The 20,504-nt window shown below is 40.0% G+C and overlaps 1 long non-coding RNA gene across 1 annotated transcript; it reads left to right on the top strand.

Moving 5' to 3' along the window:
• Window positions 1–704: 704 nt before the first annotated feature.
• Window positions 705–19,798, top strand: LOC144063668 (uncharacterized). The gene is made up of 4 exons (XR_013296619.1): window positions 705–827; window positions 1,255–1,322; window positions 5,693–5,803; window positions 19,769–19,798. It is a non-coding gene; the product is annotated as an uncharacterized LOC144063668 (long non-coding RNA).
• The last annotated feature ends 706 nt before the right edge of the window (window positions 19,799–20,504 follow it).

Raw genomic sequence — 20,504 nt, 5'->3', positions numbered from 1 at the left:
ACAGTCATACCTATAGGTAGTTAGTCTTTAACTATAGGTCATTTTTTGGAAGGAAGCCAGGATACCCATAGAAAAAAAGGGGGGGGGGGGATTAGATTTGAACCTCAAACCTCAAAAGTTAGACAAATGATAAAACATTTGACTAGATTTTGGCTGCTTACATCAGTACCTTGTAATGCCAGTAAATTTCTGACAAGCACAAAAATTCTCTAGTGTGGTGTGGATATTACAAGCGCCCTCTACTGGTATGCTAAAGAATCACTGCATAACTACAGTTCAGCTGTCATTTATTCGAAAACTTTTAGTAGTGCTGACCTCACTTGTTGTATTTAGTTAAACTCGCTTGCATTTAATTTTTCTTTAAAAATTGTTCTTCAAAGTTTATTTAGGTGCATTTAATGTCCAATTCATTTCAATTGAATCATTAGGTAATTAGGAAACATACTATATTTAGATTGTGCATAATAATATTACATATAAATAACGATGACGATAATCATGCATTAGTTATTTTTTTTATTTTATGGTGGCACTTAAAAAAAACAACCACCACCACCATAACTGTAAATCTGCACTCTCGACCAAAACAGTACATTTCTTGATTAAATTATGTGTAGCATTTTGAACGTTTGTATTTCTTAGGCTTTTTTTTCACCTTCCCTAAATTGGCAAATTGTTTTACTTCCTCATTTCATTTTGAAGGACCAGAATGCCTTTCGAGCGTGTTATTTTTCTTCCTCGAGTGCTTGAAAAAAAATGCACTCAAAAAGGACGTGGAGTGATATTGGTGTTTCAGGTTGTTTTGCTGATTAGTTATTTGTTATTAGGTAAATTTTTGTTAACATATATTTTCTGTGCCATGCCTGTTCCAAAATGTAGGCTAACGACTGCAACTAGCCTAGCTCTGTCTGAATGCTAAACTATGCTAATCACGATTTGCTTCTACAGTACTTAATTTTACGTACCTCTGTCTGTTATAAAATGTGGCGGGGAAGTATAAAATGCAGATTCTTTAAAATGCCATAAACCATTATTTATTTGGACGAAACTGGATTCCACCGTTGTCTTTAACAAGTGACTACAGTCATTCAAAATCAGTTAATGTTACCACATTTGAAGCGTTTCAGACGCAAACTTTGTGACGGATTTCCTTTTTGGGAGGACATTTGTAGTGTTCAGTAGTGTTCTATCCAGTTCAGTACATTGTATGTTCCTCCTAACCATGTTAATGCTTGCTGTTTTCTTCCTTTCCAGCAGAGGGCACTATAGCTTTAATAATGACGCCAAACCTTGGACCTGACGGGATCAACAGGTTAGGTCAGGTAAATATGATGTTGATCACATAATTGTTGATATATATATATAAATCCATGAAATGTGTTAAACTGTATATTTAACAGCATTATTCATAATCCTATTTTGAACAAGTTGATCTACGTACGTTCCCTTCTGACCGCTTCATTTCGCATAATATGCATGCATATATAATAGACACCAGTAAAATCCGAAAAAACTAAAAGTTAAAAATGTAGCTATATTCAAATAAAAACACAAAATCTCAAAAATATATTATAGTACGTGTGTGTCTGCACCCCTCCTCCCTTTTGCTTCCTTCTTTTTCTATTTCCTTTCTTTTTAACCACCTCCCGAATCCCAATTAGGCCTCGTTGGTACACATATTCTGCTATTGAGATGAAATATGCATTAATTTTTTTGTGTGAGCACAACCCAGTATGATTACTTTATCAAACGCCTGCGTATGTGTTTTATGAGAGTCCAAAAAAGTGCTATGATTAATTTACCAGCATTCCACCAGGTCAAGAAAATTGATGCAAGATAATTGGGCACATAGGGAATCCGTGGCAATTTGTGCATTCAGACACTACTTGAGAAATTAGATGTCAGTGCAAATGTGAAATTGCTCCTCAATGTTCTCAAAGATTCCATGAAAATTTAAATATAAATCTTAAGTACTTCCAGCAAAGGGATTTTTTTTCCTTTTTAGTGTGTGCCAACATGAAATGAAGCCCTGTGAAAATGATCTGAATGAAATGAAAATACAGTATATGCGGAGTAGAAAAAGACATCCAACTTGTGTAAAGTTGAGGCTGCGCTACATGGAGGGCGTCAGTGCTCATGCTTTTGGTAAAACCCTCATGCAAGAATTCATTTGATTCTTTTCGACAGGAAGTAAAGTTTTGAATTCATCTGAAGATGTGTAATTATAGTATTGAATATTCCGTATGAACACCTATGATACAATATATAATTCAGTCACTATGTAACCTACTTTTTTACTCCGTGTGTAGAAGTTACACGTGTACTACTCGTATGAATGAGAACTAGTTATATGTTTAAATTATTAATATGCCGCAGAATACGTTTAATTTCAGGAGGTTATTGGTTAATAAAGTGCTTTGTTTCTTAAAAGTCTGAAGAAGTTGGAATCTTATTCCAATCAAATGGCACGACTAGATTCATGCAGTGGTCAGCCATTAAAATATAATTTAGCTTTAATTACAAGCATTATTGACAATTAATAAATCATCAGTATCATCACATCGTCTCATTAAAAGTTGTATAGGGTTTTATATTAGTGCAAGCTCAAGATAAACTGAGCTCTAAAATGCTGGTTACTGTGTATTTAAATGTTAGTGTTTATTCCTCACGGACACCCCGTGAAAAATAAATTGCTAAACAAGAATATTTTTGGTAAGCATACAACATACTGACACACTGGAAAACGGCTTCATTTGTCCTCATTAAAAGCTTAAAAGTTCATGAATAAATAATCATTAGAGCAAAGCATACTTTCTCCCATTTTTAATCTTCAGGCTCATACAAAACATGCAGACTAAAAAAAAAAAATATATACTATAAATGCTGTTTAGAAAAATACTGTATGCCCCCCCCCACTCCATTTCCATATTGATGTGACGGCCCTGAACCTATAAGATCGGGTCCTACATTGGTCGATGGTATTGGAGGGGGAGAAGAAAGAAAAAAAAAACACCAATTGGACCTCCGAGAGTCAACTGAATGCCTTTAAGTGCGGATGATGAGTTTGCCTCTCTCTTGAGTAAGTAAGCCAGGCAGAATTCAAAGTTAAAGGGAGAAGAAAAGAAAAAAAGCCGGAGACTCGCATGCACAGTCCGGTCCCAACGGTTTAATTATTTTAATTATCTCTCGTCTTTCAGCGTTACAAAAAAAAAAAAAAGAGGCCATTAAAGGATGCCCGTTTGGGTTAATCAGATTAAAAACAAGATGGAGGGAGAGATGAAAGGCTGCAGATGTCAGTGCTAATCAGGGAGTTAAAACTGCTATTTGTGAACTGGGCCGGTTGTTAAAGTGTGCAGAAAGTGTATGCAGTGTGAATGTTTTTCTTTATTTATTTTCTAATACGCTGTTTCCTCACTTCAAAACATCTCTTTTCAGCAGACTGTATTGATAAAAACTCCGTCTCATGCACGTCCTCAAGCTGCTGCCATGTTAGATTCTCTCACGATAGCTGCTGGCCTGCAAATGTACAACTGTAAAAGGAAAGACAATTTTAAGTTGTGTCAGTGTCATTTTCTTGAGGAAAAAGGCCTTAAAGCACTTTTAGCGGTTCTTCACCTAATAATATACAATCATTGAAGTGAAGGTTGTCTTTGCTTGAGTGTGTATTGGTTATACAGAAACTACAATATATTCCATTTTATGTTAGCAGTGGGCATGGGGCACAGGATAACATGTTACATTATATTACTCGTTATAATTGGAAAATAATGACAATATTTGGATCGAATTTAGATTTATATTCTCTAATTTCTCAAAAATATTAAATTATATTATTGTTTCTCTTTTTCCCCCCAGGTCAAAATCAAGTTCTCAAATCACAATGGTATTTTATCATAGCTTTCTGAACATTTCTCATAAATAAATACATACATACATGTTTCTCATATATAGATATTGTTGACACTTCTGTCTAAATATGTCAATGTTTGTGTAACACTTAAGCAATTAGGAACAAGCGTTACTTTCATTAATAAACTCAATCATTTGATCAGTTACTGTCCTTGAGATTTAAGAAGAGTTGTTGTTCCATAATTAATCAATATCGGATTGAACTGAATTGAATTGAATCTAATTAAAAAAAAAATCGAATCGAACTAAACTCTTGAGAATCGAAATGGAATCAATTGAGGAAATTAGAATTGATACGCAGCCCTAATTGCTCCTCTATATATTAAGATATTTACTGACTCGGATACATTAAATAATAATATAATGTATTGAATAAAGAGGAATATATAAAACGTAAAAAAAAAATGAAACTGACATATACAAAGACTTGGACTTAACAAATGAATACTGTACAGTAAAGTCTAGTACTAAACTTACTTAACACAGAACTCCGCTTGAAAGAAGAACCTTTACGTTATTGGCTTAAGTCGCAGTGTGCCAGGTAGGGATGTAACGATAACGACAATATCGTGATATTGCAATGTTAAAACTGCCACAATATATCGTCGTCGTCATGTCACGATATTAAAATCCGCACATCTGTTAAAAAAGTCGGGTTGATTTCCATTTGTGCAGTTCTAGCACCCTCTGGTGTCTAGTTTTTTTTTTTTAGTGCAGTTTAATTTTCACGAGGCATGTTTTGGCCCTTATTTTTTTAAAATCCACGCAAATGGTCAGATGAAGGAGAACCTAATATGCTTGTGAAGCGAGTCAATATGTGTAGGAACTCAATGTGTGCTCAATATATATATTTTTATATATTTAGATTATAATATTTTTTATTGTTGTAATGTATAAAAGCACAAGATAATTTTTTTTTTGAATATGAGCTTTTTTTTTTTACAATATTGTGACCTTTTTTTTGTATCGCCAAGCTCCCCACAATATCGTGATAATTATCGTATCGTGATGTTTGGATATCGTTACAACCCTAATGGCAGGCCAAACGCAACACTGTCAGCTGCCATAATGCAGCTGGCTGCTAAAGTTCCTCTGACTGCAGAGCTTGACATTTGTTCAGGCAAGAATGAGCACAAAACCAGCACAGGTGTTGAGCTGCTCCATGGCGAGAGGAGGAGGGGCTGGAGGAAAAAAAAAAAAAAACACCCAACAACAAAGATCTACTTTCAAACTAAATCAAGCAGAAGGAATGTCCTAAGTGTGTAGAGAGATGGACGGGAGCCCATGCAATATTAAAGCACCGTGTCTGGCGATGCCAAGCATGCCACTCCTCTCCGCCGCTCCCGCCCTCCTGGCTTCCCGGCCACCGGCTCTTCCCTCAAGGTGACACTTCAAAGCGGGCACGCAGACGCGGCAGGCCTAGCTGTCGGCATGAAGCCAGCATCACCCCTCCCTCCTTGTTCCCATCACCCCCCCCCCTATCAATACCACCTCAAAGCCACACAGTCCCTATCCCTGCTGGGCCAGGTCAGCGCCAAGATCCACGGCGCTTGCCGCCTCGGGAGCCCCTGTCAAAAAACTGCACCCCGCCAGCTTAATTAATAACAGGCCATTCTGAATGCGAACCTTTTGAATCCTTCCCCATCCTGTTGGTGACTTGTGAGGCCTCAACAGAAGGCAAGCAAGAAAAGGAGAGCCGGTCGGGGAGGCATTCAAATCATTTGAATTCCGATGATTGGATTCCACATGCATTATTCCGTGTTCTGTATTTTCTGTGTTATAGTGTTCCCGCCTGTCTGCTTGGGTGTTTCTTCAGAGATGTCTCTCTTCCACAGATGATTGGAGAGACTTGAACTAAACAATGCGAGTCCGCTTTCCTCGGCCCGTCTGACAGGTGGGTTATGAAAAACCCCAAATGTACACACACACCTACGCGGTCTGCATCAACTTTGTCCTGAGGCTTGTAATCACCTCTCAAACCCGGTGGGAGGATTTTACGTGCCGTGATCGATATTTGCCGATGTGTCTGCCCGCATCAACCTCAAATAAAAACAGATAGCAGGAGACAAGGTGGCGCTGGCAGGTCAGGGGGGGGTCCGCGGCGTCGACGTTTGATGTCTGCCAAAGCGCTCATCAGTGTGTAGAAGCAGCCTCATCTCGGCACGGCGGGTCACTGCAGCCTCACCCTGAGTAGCACGCGGCTGATTGTCTCTCTGTCAGGGTGAGCGGGGTTGTTGTTTTTCCCGGGGTGAGACCATGGATCTCGTCCGACTAGCTGGGCTTCAGTTTTTTAATAGGGCCTCAGCTCTGGCACCTGGCAGGCCCGCTCACATCTCGCCCCACCCCTCCTCATCCCGACAGTCCTGAACTTGTGTTGTTGTGGTATTTTTTTATTCAACACGTAAAATCCTCTGCTTCATTTTTTTTGCATCCTGAATAGACTAAGCCTTTAGAGCCGTATTTTGGAAATGATTCATTAGCTGGAACATGAAACCTTAATCTGACTTAGTGCTGTCACAATTTTTTTTGGGGGGGATTACTGTTATTATCCGGTGATTGGTGTTTTTTTCGTACTTCATATTGAAATAGTGATAAAAAAAAAGAAGAAGAAGAAGGGGGATTGATGTTACCGGTTTGGTCATTGTTTACCAAAGTAACATCAGATGTTTGCAAATGTCTTATTTTGACTAAACACAGAAGATAATCATTCTTCTTTTCATGAAGGATTTAAAGTTGATATTGCTGAAATCAGAGAATTTGGACAATTTTAAATAAAAAAAAAAATGGCTCCAAATAATTACGCGATTATTAAAAGAGTTGTTAATTAATTTGATAATCGATGACTTGTCGATTAATCGATTCATTTTGACAGCTCTAATATGACTTAGCATAGGGTGTCCATATTTTGATTCCCATAAAAGAGGACACTCGGCCCGGCCTTGAGATAAATAATAATGCTTACACAAGGATGTCATACATTATAATTATTTTAATGCATACCTTCTCTGTAAAACTCTTTTTTTGAAGTCTTGACAAATGAAAAAATTATCACAATGTTCTAAGCACAACCTGATTTTGCTCCTGTGATCAAACTTTTTTTGGGGGGGTGAAAAACCCACCTTTTTTCAGAGTTTTTTGGGAGTGACGGTCCGTCTCTGATGGACCCCCGTTTTTGCTGACCAATGGCGAATGATGATAAACTTAAAAAAAATGGCGGACTAAGCAAGCACGGACGTGGGTTTTCATCCGTCATTGTAATCTATAAAGACACTCCCAACTCTAGTTACTTGTCTGCGAGTCCTAACTCCACTCCTCACATAACAGGTGGGCACAAACACCTAAGGAGTCGGACATGAAAAAGGGGCACACTGAAAAACTACCAACAAAACCAAATCCACAAAAACACAAATCACAACATGAATACTGTGCCATCCGGTGTGGGGTTAAATTTCACACGGCACGAAAAACGAGAATCGCAACCATGAGAACATTATGGCATTTAGGGCAAGGAGCTGGTTAGCTGACACACTGATATAATTAGGTCGTAATAAATAAAAAAAGGCGATGGGGAGCGAGGTTGCGTCTCAACTATGGCCATTAGAGAAACCACATAGGATGCTTATAATGAAAAAAAGTCACCTGTCTGCCTGGAAATACACACACTTTCTCTTTTTCCAGCTCGGCCTCATGCACATTTATCTAGTGTCCTACTTACAAAGTCATTCTCAGTGTTAAACCCTGGAATCCTGGCCCTTTATTTAAAAAAAAAAAAGCTTACCGGGTTTGTTGTTGTCTGAAAAGCCTCTAACCTCCCACAATGCAACAGTAATTAAAACGGTTAAAATTTCAATTCTCTAGCTTTGCAGAAGTAGACACAACCTCTTGGCCTCTTTTGGGACGAGATTTTTTCTTGTCGAGATCGGTAAAGCCGTCTGTTTCATCAACGTTACGTTTCGCCTCACCTGCTGCCCGTCTTGGCGACAGGCAATGCGCACGAGCGGGCTCGTAATGAGTCAGGCATCGGGTTTTAATAAGCAGAGCTTTACCCGCGGATCCCTCTGTGATTTGCATCCGTGTCGGACACGAGGCGTAAAGCGGCGTGATTGATTCACGGCTCTTCCCGTATTGCGGCGAGGGAGGGGGAGAGAACGATAGAAGGAAGGCCGTCGATTTATTATCAAGCTGCAGCGACAAAAGGAAGGAAGAGAGCGTGCATATGTTAATCCGCTGGCTGAACGATGATCAAAGACTGGAACAAGCTGAGCCCTGCTGATCGCCTCGGGGCAAATGATGCTCTCCAAGCAGCTGGGAAAGTGCGCAGATCAGGAGTAAACAGATACCTTGGAAAATCAATAGCTAAGGTTCGAGGCCTTGGCTTGGTGTGAAGGTCAAAGGAGGAGGAAGTCTGGGTGCTTTTGGCCAGTTTAGGCGAAATTAGCTTTTGACAGTTAGCGTTGTATCCAAGCTTGAGAGGTTCAATCCAAGGTTGAAAAACACATCATGAAAAAACATACTTTTTTTTTTTTTTTTTTAGTTCAAACATGAGCATTTGATTCATGGGTAGTGGCGTGGGTTTGGAGAAAGGACCTCACATCTGCTCATTTGGATTTCAAAGCAAGTGGAATTTTCTTTTTAGTGTCAAAAACACCCTGCATGGGTCCCGTTTGTTCTTTATCTGCTAGCTCACCTTTTTCTGCTGAATGACCCAAAGTATTCCCCCAAGGCGTCTACCTTGGGTATCAGCGACTGATGGCAGCCGAGGGAATAGGAGGCTTACTAGTGATCCTGGTCCCAATGGTTCATTTGTAGTTGGGAAATTCAAAATCGACATCCTGGTGAACATGCGATTCGCCCACATGTCAGCATGTAAAAAATGTGGAAAGACAAGCACTTTCGCTTTGATCAAAACAGTCATCCCTCCTTGTCATAATGCCGAATATCTGGAAAAAAAAATATCATCTGTCACTATTCTGCTGATTATGAATTCATGTCTTTGTTTTCCAGTAGCTAAATAATTACAATTACTTAGCTCTTTACCCTCAGGCTTTGGCATCTTTTGACTTCCTCTACTTCAGTAGCGGATTGTTTTTCTGATTAGTCACTTTGTTTAATCTACTAACGATGGCATCCCCTCAGGCTAAATGCCTGATTCGGCTTACCAGTTTATTTATTCATTTGTACTTTTGACGTGTTAATCTGCATAAATGGCGCAGCGCTCCATCAGGACCTCAGTAGGTCTCTCTGCACCTGTCAATTACAACAAATCCGAGACTGTAGGAATCCGCCACCCTGGACTCTGCACCTTGATCGAGGTACAAGTCAGCCTGTCAATCCACTCACATGTGCTCTGTGTTGTCAGGGAGAAGTTGATATTCAGCCCTTTTATCACCGCCCACAGTCTACAAAAGATAATTGAATACAACTGCTGCTAATTGAGATTGATTGAGAATATTCATCGCTGCATATAAATAGACAACACAGCATTGTTAGACTCATTAGTGGTGGCATTGGAAAAAAACAAAAATCACTTGTGCCCGTTTCTTAATGTTTGCCTATACTGTGCTTTGCTACTCTTCGGTATTTTAGTGAGAGAACAAAAATCTTACAAATATAATCTTACCTTTCATTATACATACTTGATTGGTATGATGCTGCAAGTTTATTATTGATGTACAGAAACAAACTCAGAAAACAAGTGAGCCGCAATTGGTTGTTGCCTGAGCCTATAGAGCAACTATGATGTTATTTTCAGTTCAGCAAATGACAAAATGGATCCTCTGAAATGAATAAAAACGGGTTGATTTTGCAGTTTTATTAATCAGAATAGTGTGTTTACTGCATGGACCATATTATTGTTAAGAAAATTCCAGGGTTGACTTTCTCTTTAAAAGTGGAAGGCAAACTGAAACATTTCTTGACAATAATCTGTTATATGTGACTTCACTGGTCTAAGAAATGACATTCTGATTAATATTACGTTTGCGGAATAAGAGTAATGAAGCAAAATCCAGCCGTTTTTATCCATCTCAGGGGACGGCCATTTTGCCACTACAGTTGCTCAGGGCTCCGGCAACGGCCAATCACAGCTCACCTGTTTTCTGAAGCTCTCCTGAGATTGGTTGTTACCTGAGACCAGAGCAACTGTGATGTCATTTTCACTCGACAGCAAGCACCTTCTGATAATGATAAAAACTGCTGAATTTTTCTGCCTAGTAACTCATATCAAACTAACGCAATATTAACCAGAATACTGTATTTATTTATTTTTTTCCCTTTTTTTTCTTATTTTTTTCCCTTTTTTTTCCTGAATACTGTATTTAGACTAGTGGGCTGCATAGAACATATTATTGCCAATTTTTTTTGTGGGGGGTTGACAAGTTTGAATGTGATTGGTTAATACTGAACTCAGCCACATCCCGGTTTTGAGGGTGTGCACACTTGTGCAACCACATTATTTCAGCTATCTATTTTTACTTCCTTCCCCAAAAAGATTTTTGTCACTTGACTTTCGTTGGTTAACTTGAATTTTCTTTATGTTTCTCATATGTATCATTCGTCTGTGTCTTGGAGTGCACCATTTATTTTAGCGTCTGTCATCATTTGTCTTCTCTTCCTGTAAAATCGCTTGCATAGCCACTTGAGCTATATTTTGCTCTTGTCAACCAGCTCAGCACAAAGGACCATTGTTCTGTAGCCCGTGTATGTATGTGGGGGGAAAAAATGCACAATTTTAGGGACAATATAGAGTTACTGCATTTGTTTTAAGGTGCATCAAAATGGAAAAAGCCGTTACATACTTGATATTCACTGTAAGACACGACACCAAATTGCAGTAAAAGTTGTAGTTTTGAGCAGACGCTTTTTGTCTCGTATCGAAGTTCTCACACAAAAATCATTAACCGACGTGGTCATGGAGGTGAGTTGTCAACTGACAGATGTGAAAAGCATCCAGCTGATCCCTGATCAGCACAGCCTGGCCATTAGCTTCATCCTTTGTAAAATAAATAGCTGAACAGTTGTAGACTTATCATTGACAGCAGCGCAGACCATTTAGCCCTGCAGAAGTCCTCCGGATTTCTGATGCCAATCCTCCCAAATGAAACGAATGGGGAAATATCAACATGGTGTCTTGAGTAATTGCGGTTGATAAAAAATGCATGGAGGTTGTTGTACAGCACTCGCTTCCCACAGATGCTGGGAAGTTAACTCTCATTACTTGCACTGTGATAAAGTGCAGCGACTTTGCTGTCAACTAAAGCAATGCATTCGGTTCATCTCATAAAGTCTACTGCCTACTATGCACTTGCCAGTGATTCATTTGCAGCAGTTTGTTACAGGAGAAATATTGTTACTGGCCGCGGCAATTAATTGTCTCTATTTCTGCTTTGACACTTGTCTTTGCAGTTAAAAATCCCCGACATCAAGTCTGGATGTTTTATTCATCCTGAAATATAATTTATATACAAGTATGGATGTGCGCTTTCTGAGTGTTCCACGCTAACAGCCCCCATAGCACACTTAAAAAGATGAATTTGTTTAGTTCTTCATTGGCATACCGCAGATTATATTAGAACTTTTAAGCAGTAACCGTTCACTGTTTCGCGCTTCACTACAATTCAAGACCATCTTGAATGTTTCTGTCACCTTCGTATCAGCGGTGTGGACGAGCCGGTGATTCAATGTGACATGCAAAACAGCTGTTTGGCTCCCAGAAATCTGAATAATAAAGATGACGACACGACAGCTGTCAGTGGCGAGCGCAGCGGGGGGGAGTCAAACTCCACAAACCCAAAAAACACCAGACTGAATTATGATGGCGGTTTCGTGGCAAAGAGCAGCTTTTCTCTGTTGCTGCAGGATTTGGTTCACAGGCATTTCCATATGATTTAGTTGCAATAATAGAACATTAGCTACAATTTACTGTTGATGTGTCAACTACTCATTAACTGCCAGCCATTTTAGAAAATGTCAAATCTTTTAATACCCACACGATATTGTGTTCAATAATTATATATAAACCGAATCTGCCAAATGACAGTAGAAAAATGTCGGTTGCACAAACTGTGTTTATGTCATATAAAATGGGGCTATGATATCACCTTCTGGTGGTTGTGCATCAGTAAAGTTGTTTCCAAATTTGACATTTACAGTGGAGCATAATCAGATTCTCCCCCATTTCGCCCCGTAGAAAAAAATGTAATTGACAAGTATACTTGTCAAAGGCAGTGAATGAGTAATCCACTATAAATCCAGTTTGATCAATTTAAGAAAACATTCATTTACCTAGACATGCAGATTTTAACAAAATATATTTTATTATGTTAAAACTGACTTAGTGTATTCATGTTCAACAAAATAGTTTGGATACAATCAAAAGTCATAGCAAAATCAGTTTTTAATCATTTGTCTCATTTTTTACTTTTAATATGTACCATCTCTCAGTATTGCCTAACTTGTAATCAAGATTTTGTGTTTTTGTAGAAGTGAGATCAGAATAGGTGGTATCTATCTATCTATCTATCTATCTATCTATCTATCTATCTATCTATCTATCTATCTATCTATCTATCTATCTATCTCTCTCTCTCTCTCTCTCTCTCTCTATCTATCTATCTATCTATCTATCTATCTATCTATCTATCTATCTATCTATCTATCTATCTATCTATCTATCTATCTATCTATCTATCTATCTATCTATCTATCTATCTATCTATCTATCTATCTATCTATCTATCTAATCTAATCTAATCTAATCTTGGCCTTTGTGTTGGCACACTCACTATATATTGGCCTGGGCTCATTCAAAAGAATGACGGGACTGTGTTCCTGTAGTGCTAAGGACGGTAGTGTACAGTAATGAGTAGGGATGGGCGAGTACCAATACCAGGTATCGGTGTCAGGCTGATACCCGGCTTTATTTTGAGGTATTGGTACTCGTGTGGGGCCTCCTCGTGACCGTTTTATAATCAGGAACTCGAAAAGATAAATTAGAAGAATGGACTACTATCGGTGAAGAGTTGAATTCTGGCATCGGTCTGAAACAAAGTGGTACCGAACATCCCGAGATGAGTGAATGAAATGCATAAAAAAAGTTACTTTCATTCAAAGTCTTGCTTAACGTTTCGAATTATTCTTTAAATAATTATTAAAACAAGACAAAAGCTACCTTCCTATGACTGATCTAATTAGGACATAAGACCTTAGAAATGTGCATGATGAAAAGACCATTAGCGATTCAAGAACGAAAAAAAAAAAACCTTCACTTTTCAATAGAGGTTAATGCTCGTGGCAGTGAACTGACGTCAACAGCTGTTCTCAAACAAGCCCTTTGATGACTCATTGACAGCGGAAGCTCCCGATTGCCACGTTCACTAACTGGGGGAATGTCAGCATCTGTGCTCAGCTCAGGCTGATCACAGTCCCTCCGCAGCTCCCGCCTGCCAGAAGGAGCTAGTGATGAAATACCTCCGGTGTTAATGGATGTGAGAGCAACGGTGACCCTCTCCAAAGAGCAGGTTCTTTCTCGCCATTAAAAAAGGTCTTTGCTTTGGTCTGGATCAGAGCCTTGGTTCTCTTCATGCCAACTGGGACTAGCCAGACAAAGGTAATTGTTCACCTCGCCTGCCCCTCCGCCTCCCCGTCAGGACTCAGGGGACTGCCTGTAGAGGACACTGATTTTGAAATGGAAGAAAAACACTCAGACAAGTAATGATTAGGTTATTAGCACCAAGCTGACTAATTATCTTGTTGTACTGTCAAACCGGGGGAGCGTGTGAGAGCCGTGTTGCAAGGTGAGCAGAGGTGGAGTGTTTGGAGAGACCGGTACATCTCTTCTCTCCTCCTTCCCCGGGCTGGGCCGTAGGGGTGGCTCCCTCGCTTCGGCTCTTTCCCTGCGGCTTCCCCCCCCAAGCCTGCTGTTCAGGTCCTGGTGACATCTGCTTGTAGCATGCATCGTCCTCCCCGCGCACACTCCTCTGAGGCCAAAGCCCCCCCCCCCCACACCCTCACCCACGCATACATACCCCCGCACGTCTCCCTGTGCAGATGTTGCGGTCCCCGGGTCCTGCCCGCGCGGAGAGCGTCAAGCGTGTTTGATGTGTGATGAAACAGAATCGAGCGAGCCACTCTGGGGCTCAGGGAGCAGAGGAGGTGAGGGAAGGATCCCAGGAAAGATGGGAGAAAGGGATGTCGGGATGAGTCTCATTACAATATAGAGGCCTAACACAGAGTGCAAGGTTACACAATGTCCCTGCACTGGAGGTCGGGAGCCTCTAGAGAAAGGAGGAAATACTGCATATTAAGGGGGGACAGAATGCAATATGTATAGTGCATAAAAGTTGGTGGATGCATACATACATTAGAGGAATGGTAAATAAATGAGATGGCATCCTCAGATCTGAATGAGGCCTTGCTAAAATCTTCAAGTGAATCATGTCAAGCATGTTAGCTGAATTATCTGATTTATGTCATGACATGCATTTGTGAAATAAACAGCTTTTTGCTGCCTAGTTCTAAAAAGCTTAACTTCTGCTAAACAGAACAATGTTTTTCATTTTTTAAATTACAGCCACTGATCTGTATATATTACTAGATAGCCGATATGGCCAAGACTTTTGAAGCTGCGAGGCCGCCATATTACTACTCCCAAGAAACGCTTCTCGGCATACGATCCTATACATTTACAGTATCGAAAATAGAAATCATTTGAGACAGTTCTTAGTAGAAACAGCATGATTTATGATGTTTTAAATGTGTTAAACATAAACAAGAGGACTTCAGACATTTTACAATACATGTATAAATGATATGCTTAATGATGTTTACACGAGGTATGTTTTTTTTAATTAAAGAATTATACCTGTAATTCAACAAAAAAATGCCTCTGCCAAATCTAATATTGGGCTCTAAGGAACTGAGCGATAAAGGAAAAAGGGGGTGTTCAAAGCAGCACATACCGTCCACTTATACTACCTACCTACCTACTATATACCTATACTAAGAGCCTACGAGCTTTATATGTCTAATCAGTACGTATACATACAGTTTATACAGTAGTATGCTCGTGAGATGGGAGGAGTAAGATGGCCGCCCTGTGGCTTTTAAAGGCACAGAATATTTTATTCACCTATGACTTGGCAGCAAAGCTTTGTGAGTGCACACACTAAATCAAAGCCAAATGATAAGCAGAGCTGCATCGAGTTTTGTTGGATGCACAGTTAGCTTAGCTATAGCTTCTGATAAGAGTCACATTCCGTACTTTTAAATTAAATACAATTTTAGGGATGGGCAAGTACCGATACCAGCTATCAATATCGGGCCGATACCCGGCCTTGTTTCAAGGTATCGGTGATCACTACGGTGGCTGATACCAGTATTGGTCACCCTCCTAAGGCCGTTTTATAGTTCGGAACTAGAAAATTGCTATTAACTTCACTAGCGCTAGTCATCATGGTAAGAACATTCATATTCGTGATTAATCCACCTTCTTGCAGGGTGGAGTGAACTTGTGCATTTGCATGATACGGGCTCTTTTCAGTAAGACGAAGACTAGTTGTATAAGGTGTTTTTGTTCCTTGGGGTATCTTGACTAAGGCAGGTCACAGACAAGGCCCCAGGGAGGTGTTTCAGTTTTTTTTTGTGGCGCATAGATTGAGCAACAATTGAAAATGTGGTCAGTGTAATCATGCTGAAGTTTAACAATTGTGTATGCGTCTTTGGGTTGCTTAAACAATGTTGAAAATTAAATCAAACACAATCAACCGGAAAGGTGAGAGTGAAGAAAATTAAATACAACTAATTATGTAGTACCAGAAATACAAGCAGGTTAGTGAGGAGGAGTGCAAATAATGGGGTGGAAAAACATAGAGAAACAGGAAAAAAATCAGAGTGAGAGAAAGTACAGTAGATGAGCTGCCGGACGCTTTCTCCTTTCTCTCTTTCTTCCTCCAAGATGGCTTCCTCCCCGCTATTCCCTCATTTACTCTTGCATCCTGCCGCCTAATCTCGCCCCCTGTGCAGTATGTTAATTATTGTTGTGAAAGAAGAGCAAATGACTAACAATGCAGAGGAGGGTGATGATGATGCGATTATGATTACCACTTAGCGGGCAGCGCTCGGTGCACCTTGCGCGAGGAAGTTTTAAAAGGAGGAAGTGGGTGAGGGAGCGCTAACGGGGGATCAGGTGAAGTGATGGATAGGTTAGCAGTTAAAGATCAAAGTGAAAAACAAAGGCAGATTTCAAACGAGCCCAGAGAGCTTGGCAACAGACCCGCGGCTCCTCTGATAATACTTAGATCTATAAATGTTTCGTCTTTTATTTATTTATTTTCTTATTTATTTTTAAAATTATTCATCGCCATAATAATTTGGGCCTAACAAGCACTTGAGGGAGACGGCTTCCTTTTGCATCTCTCTCCCCCATTTCTTTAGTTCCCCGCTCCGTGGTGCACAGAGCTTGGGGATTTGGGGGCACTATTAGAGAGAATTTCTTTTATTTGCTGCTAATGAATGATATGCATGATACTATTTTTCTTTTTTCTTGTGTACTTTGTGGGGGTTACAGCGAGGATTGGGGCAGGAGCTGGAGAATTGTACTCTTTTTCAAGGCTTTGTTCATTTAACTCTCTTCTTGCCTTCCGAGCGAGAGTACTCAGTTGTTATTGTCGCTTTGCCGGATTTCCAATTCAAATATGCTATCATACTTCGCTTGACACTCGTGATATGGCAAAGTTTGACTTTGTTTTGCAGTCTTCAGTGCCCTCTGTGTCTAAGAAATATGGGTTAATTGGATTGTAAATATGTGAGCTGCACAGCAGGTCTGTAAACATCTCTGAGAAACAACCGCACAGTCATCGTTCTTTATTGTTCTCATCGGTCTGTTTCTTTAATGGCCACATGCTGCCAAATCAAACCAGTTTACTCAAGATAGTTTACTGCATCGTTTTTTTAATCAGTCAAAACTCTACTTCCAATGCACATGCGACTGATGTTAAATTCAAACAATCCCTAATTGGGTATGATGATTAGGAATGCGATTGTGACTGTATAACGGTTTTCAAATGCAAAAACTGGCCCATCTTGGTTTCCGTGCCGTTGCAAGCCTCATTTTGCCTGTTTGGGAATTTGGCAGACTGCTCTAAAAGCTAAAAGTCGACTAAACTTTACGTCTGCTGGAACCACGTCTAATTATAGGCACATATAGTCTTATACGATGTTGGTGAATGTGAACAGGACACAGGCAGAGGGATTCTGCGCTCTGCGGTGGTGTGGTTTATGTCATTGCATTTCATTCATAACACTGGAGAACAATTAGAAAATACGTTTAATTTTTATGCTGATTAAAACCAAAATTTTCATTTGAACCCAGAATTGCGATCCGTTTGTTTTCTAGCATGACATTTTTTTTCTCCACAACAAAATTATTTGTAGTAAGACCAGTAAGAAGAGAAAATGTAAATTTGTCATAGTACACACTAAAAACAGATTGGTTAAATTTACACACACACAAAAAAAAGTTACATTTGACCAATCTAGCTGGTCTGTCCGACAGATCCTTTGGTGAAAACAACCACTCTAGAATGGTAGGTGTTTTCAACCAATATATATTGCTGATTGGGCCAACCGATACAATTGGTCATTCCGACCAAATTTGTGTTAGAGGCTGACATTTTTTCGTGATTCCCCCCCCAAAAAAGTACCACTGATTGTCGCACCCACCTAAGTGGGGTGAAATTTGTTCTCCGCAATTGACCCATCCCCTTAAGGGAACATTGAGCATCAGCAGGGGCCGTGCTCGGGAATCATTCGGTGATCTAACCCCCCCAATTCCAACCCACAATGCTGAGTGTCAACCAGGGATGTAAATAGGTCCCATTTTTATAGTCTTTGGTATGACCCGGCCAGGGATTGAATCCACTATATTATTAATAATATATCATATATTATAATGAATTGTAATCACTTATAATAATTGATAAATATATTTAGAATACAATAAATATATTTCCATGTGATCTATCCAGATTTACTTTCTATTGTAACCAATTTCATTGGTTGTTTGGCTAACCAATAAAATTGGTATACCCGTAACCACCCCGAATGGTTAATGTCTGTTGGTTAATCAAGCCAGTATGACCTTAACCTACTAGATTGGTAGTTTTTTAACCAATCCATTTTTAGAGTGAATGAATTAAGAGGATTCGTGCTGGCTTTTCACTTAACTAGTTTTCAAAGCTTGTAACTATTTTCCTGAGTGGTTTATTTTTGTTTATTTATTTTTATTATTTGTCAAAAACAGCTGTTAGACCTGACTCAGCAAAATGATGATTCCCAGTGTACTATATGACAATGGCATGCATCAAACCCAGTGAATTGTTGTAGAAATCAATTATGAAATTGAAAGCATGTGGCTTACAGTTTCTTATGAATGTACCTAGCACACTTTGACCTACTGTATTGATTCTTCTTTCTTCTTCCGCCATGTCAAGGACCGCGCCTCTTATGCGCTGATTTTAAAGGGAATGCGAGGATCCGTTTCACCTGTTTTAACTGCGTGTATCTCCAAAATACCAAAACATAGTCTAACCCGCCCCGTAGCAGATTTAAACCATGCCTTGCTTTAGAAAAAAGAGCCCATAAATTCTACAGTAGCTTGAGTTATTCTTGCTTAAGTGTTCAGAAGCAGGACACATACTTCAAGTGTGCTCTTTGTCGGTGTAAACATGGCCTTATAATGACCTCCCTCCTGACTGAAAAGATCTTCTCCTCCTCGTCCGTCCCTCCTGTCTGCTTTTCTTCTTCCTTGGTGTGTTGTGTGCATTGGCTCAGGCCCCCGGAAACTTTGAAGTTGCCTCCATGCCACCTTCGGCCCAAACCAGCATCTTCAGATGGGAGTTGGCGGCGGCGTGATTGTCTCCCTTTGGAATGTGTTGCAGGAGAGGTTGTGTGATGAATGTTTAAGCAGAGGTGATAAAGCTGCACTTCACATGCTGAGAGTCATGCCAGAGGCTTCATGCCTCACCGGTCAGGAGGGGACGAGTCCAGCTCAGGCCGCCAAAATCTTTACCTCCTATAGTGGGCTTTATTGAACGGTGCATCAGGGAACTGTAGGTCTCAAGGTTGACTTTGTGAAGGCAGAGCACAGGACTTTTGATGCAAAGAGTCACGCTGATGCCTGCTTTTTTCCCCCGTTATGGCACATGGAGCAAAAACAAACTACTCAGTGTGAGCACTAAGGACTCATGTTGATATTTAATTAATTATGATAAATGACCATTAATTCGTAAACTACACAATTCATTCATGTACATGTTGCATGAGTGTTTAACTTTTAATCTCAGAGCGGTGATGTCTACACATGCTGAATTAAAAACTACCGCAGACGACTCAATTAGACCAACACAGGCAACGATCGCTCTCAGGTGTAAGTAGATAATATAGAATCCTTGTGTTTATGTGCTGCCGCACAGCTTGTTAACCGTCCCCTCCAACCTACCCCCAAACCCCGAACATCTGTGCAGAGGGAGGGGCTGATGGCATGCCACATGGGGAGGCCCTCCTCACCCCCAGCCTGCCAACCCACCTGACTGCTGCTCTGGCAGCCCAGCCCAAGGCAAGACCACAGGCTAGGGCCTCTGGTGGCCCCTACAGCAGGGCCTGCCATTCTCCCAGAGCCCATTAGAGCACCCTCCTCCCACCCATGCCCGAGTGTCCCCACCCCGTCAACATAACCCAGCAGTCCTATGCCCCCAAGATGCCATCGCTCAGTTGTTTTCCACAGTTTGCAGACATGTCTACTTTTGCGTGATTGATTTGTATTATTTCATTCCTTTACTGCATTTGCTTCTTTTGTCTTTAGGCTGCAGTGGTGCTAAATCCTGTTTGGATGTGTGCTTCAGTCTCAGGATGTAGGTAGGATGGTAAATACTTTTCTAAAACGATTTAGCAGCATTATGTAATTTGCCATTGAAATTAACTCAGAAGAAAATGTAAATCTTTAAATAAGCAACAACAAAAAGTACCCTCTACAGTATATGCTGTAGTCAACAAATGAGTCTCAGGAGTAACAGAGCTCGTCAGAAGTGAGTCGAAACAGTTTCAAGGCAAACAAAGGCAAGGCAACTTTATTTATATTGCATGTTTCATACACAACGCTCAATGTGATTCACATACTGTAATTAAAAACCAACAAACACATAAAAGCATTTACAAACAAAATAATTCAAGACATTTAAAAGCAAAGTAAAGTAACAAAAAGTAGCTTCCCAAAATTACAGCACAAAATGTTTGATCCCACATTCGGGATACTTCTACTATTAATTCTCTGGTTGTTTCAAAAAGAAGAAGAAGAAAAAAAAAAGGCTACAGAGCGGCTCTACACAACATTTGCAATCATTCGCTAATTTAACATATAAGCAGCAGAAATATCTGGAGAGCAAGTTGTTGAACTGCAGTCGCGGATGCAATTTGTGAACGTGAGTTTGCGAAGCGTGTTGTAATGATTCAATTTATAATTAATCATATTTGATTTGCCAGATTGCCATAAAATTGGGGAGTGAAATTCTGTGGGCATTGGGAATTTTTTTTAAACATTA

Source organism: Vanacampus margaritifer, chromosome 14 (genome assembly GCF_051991255.1).
Source record: "Vanacampus margaritifer isolate UIUO_Vmar chromosome 14, RoL_Vmar_1.0, whole genome shotgun sequence".
NCBI classification, from domain to species: domain Eukaryota; kingdom Metazoa; phylum Chordata; class Actinopteri; order Syngnathiformes; family Syngnathidae; genus Vanacampus; species Vanacampus margaritifer.
The sequence above is the reverse complement of the archived record's forward strand: the minus strand, read 5'-3'. Positions and strand labels throughout refer to the sequence as shown.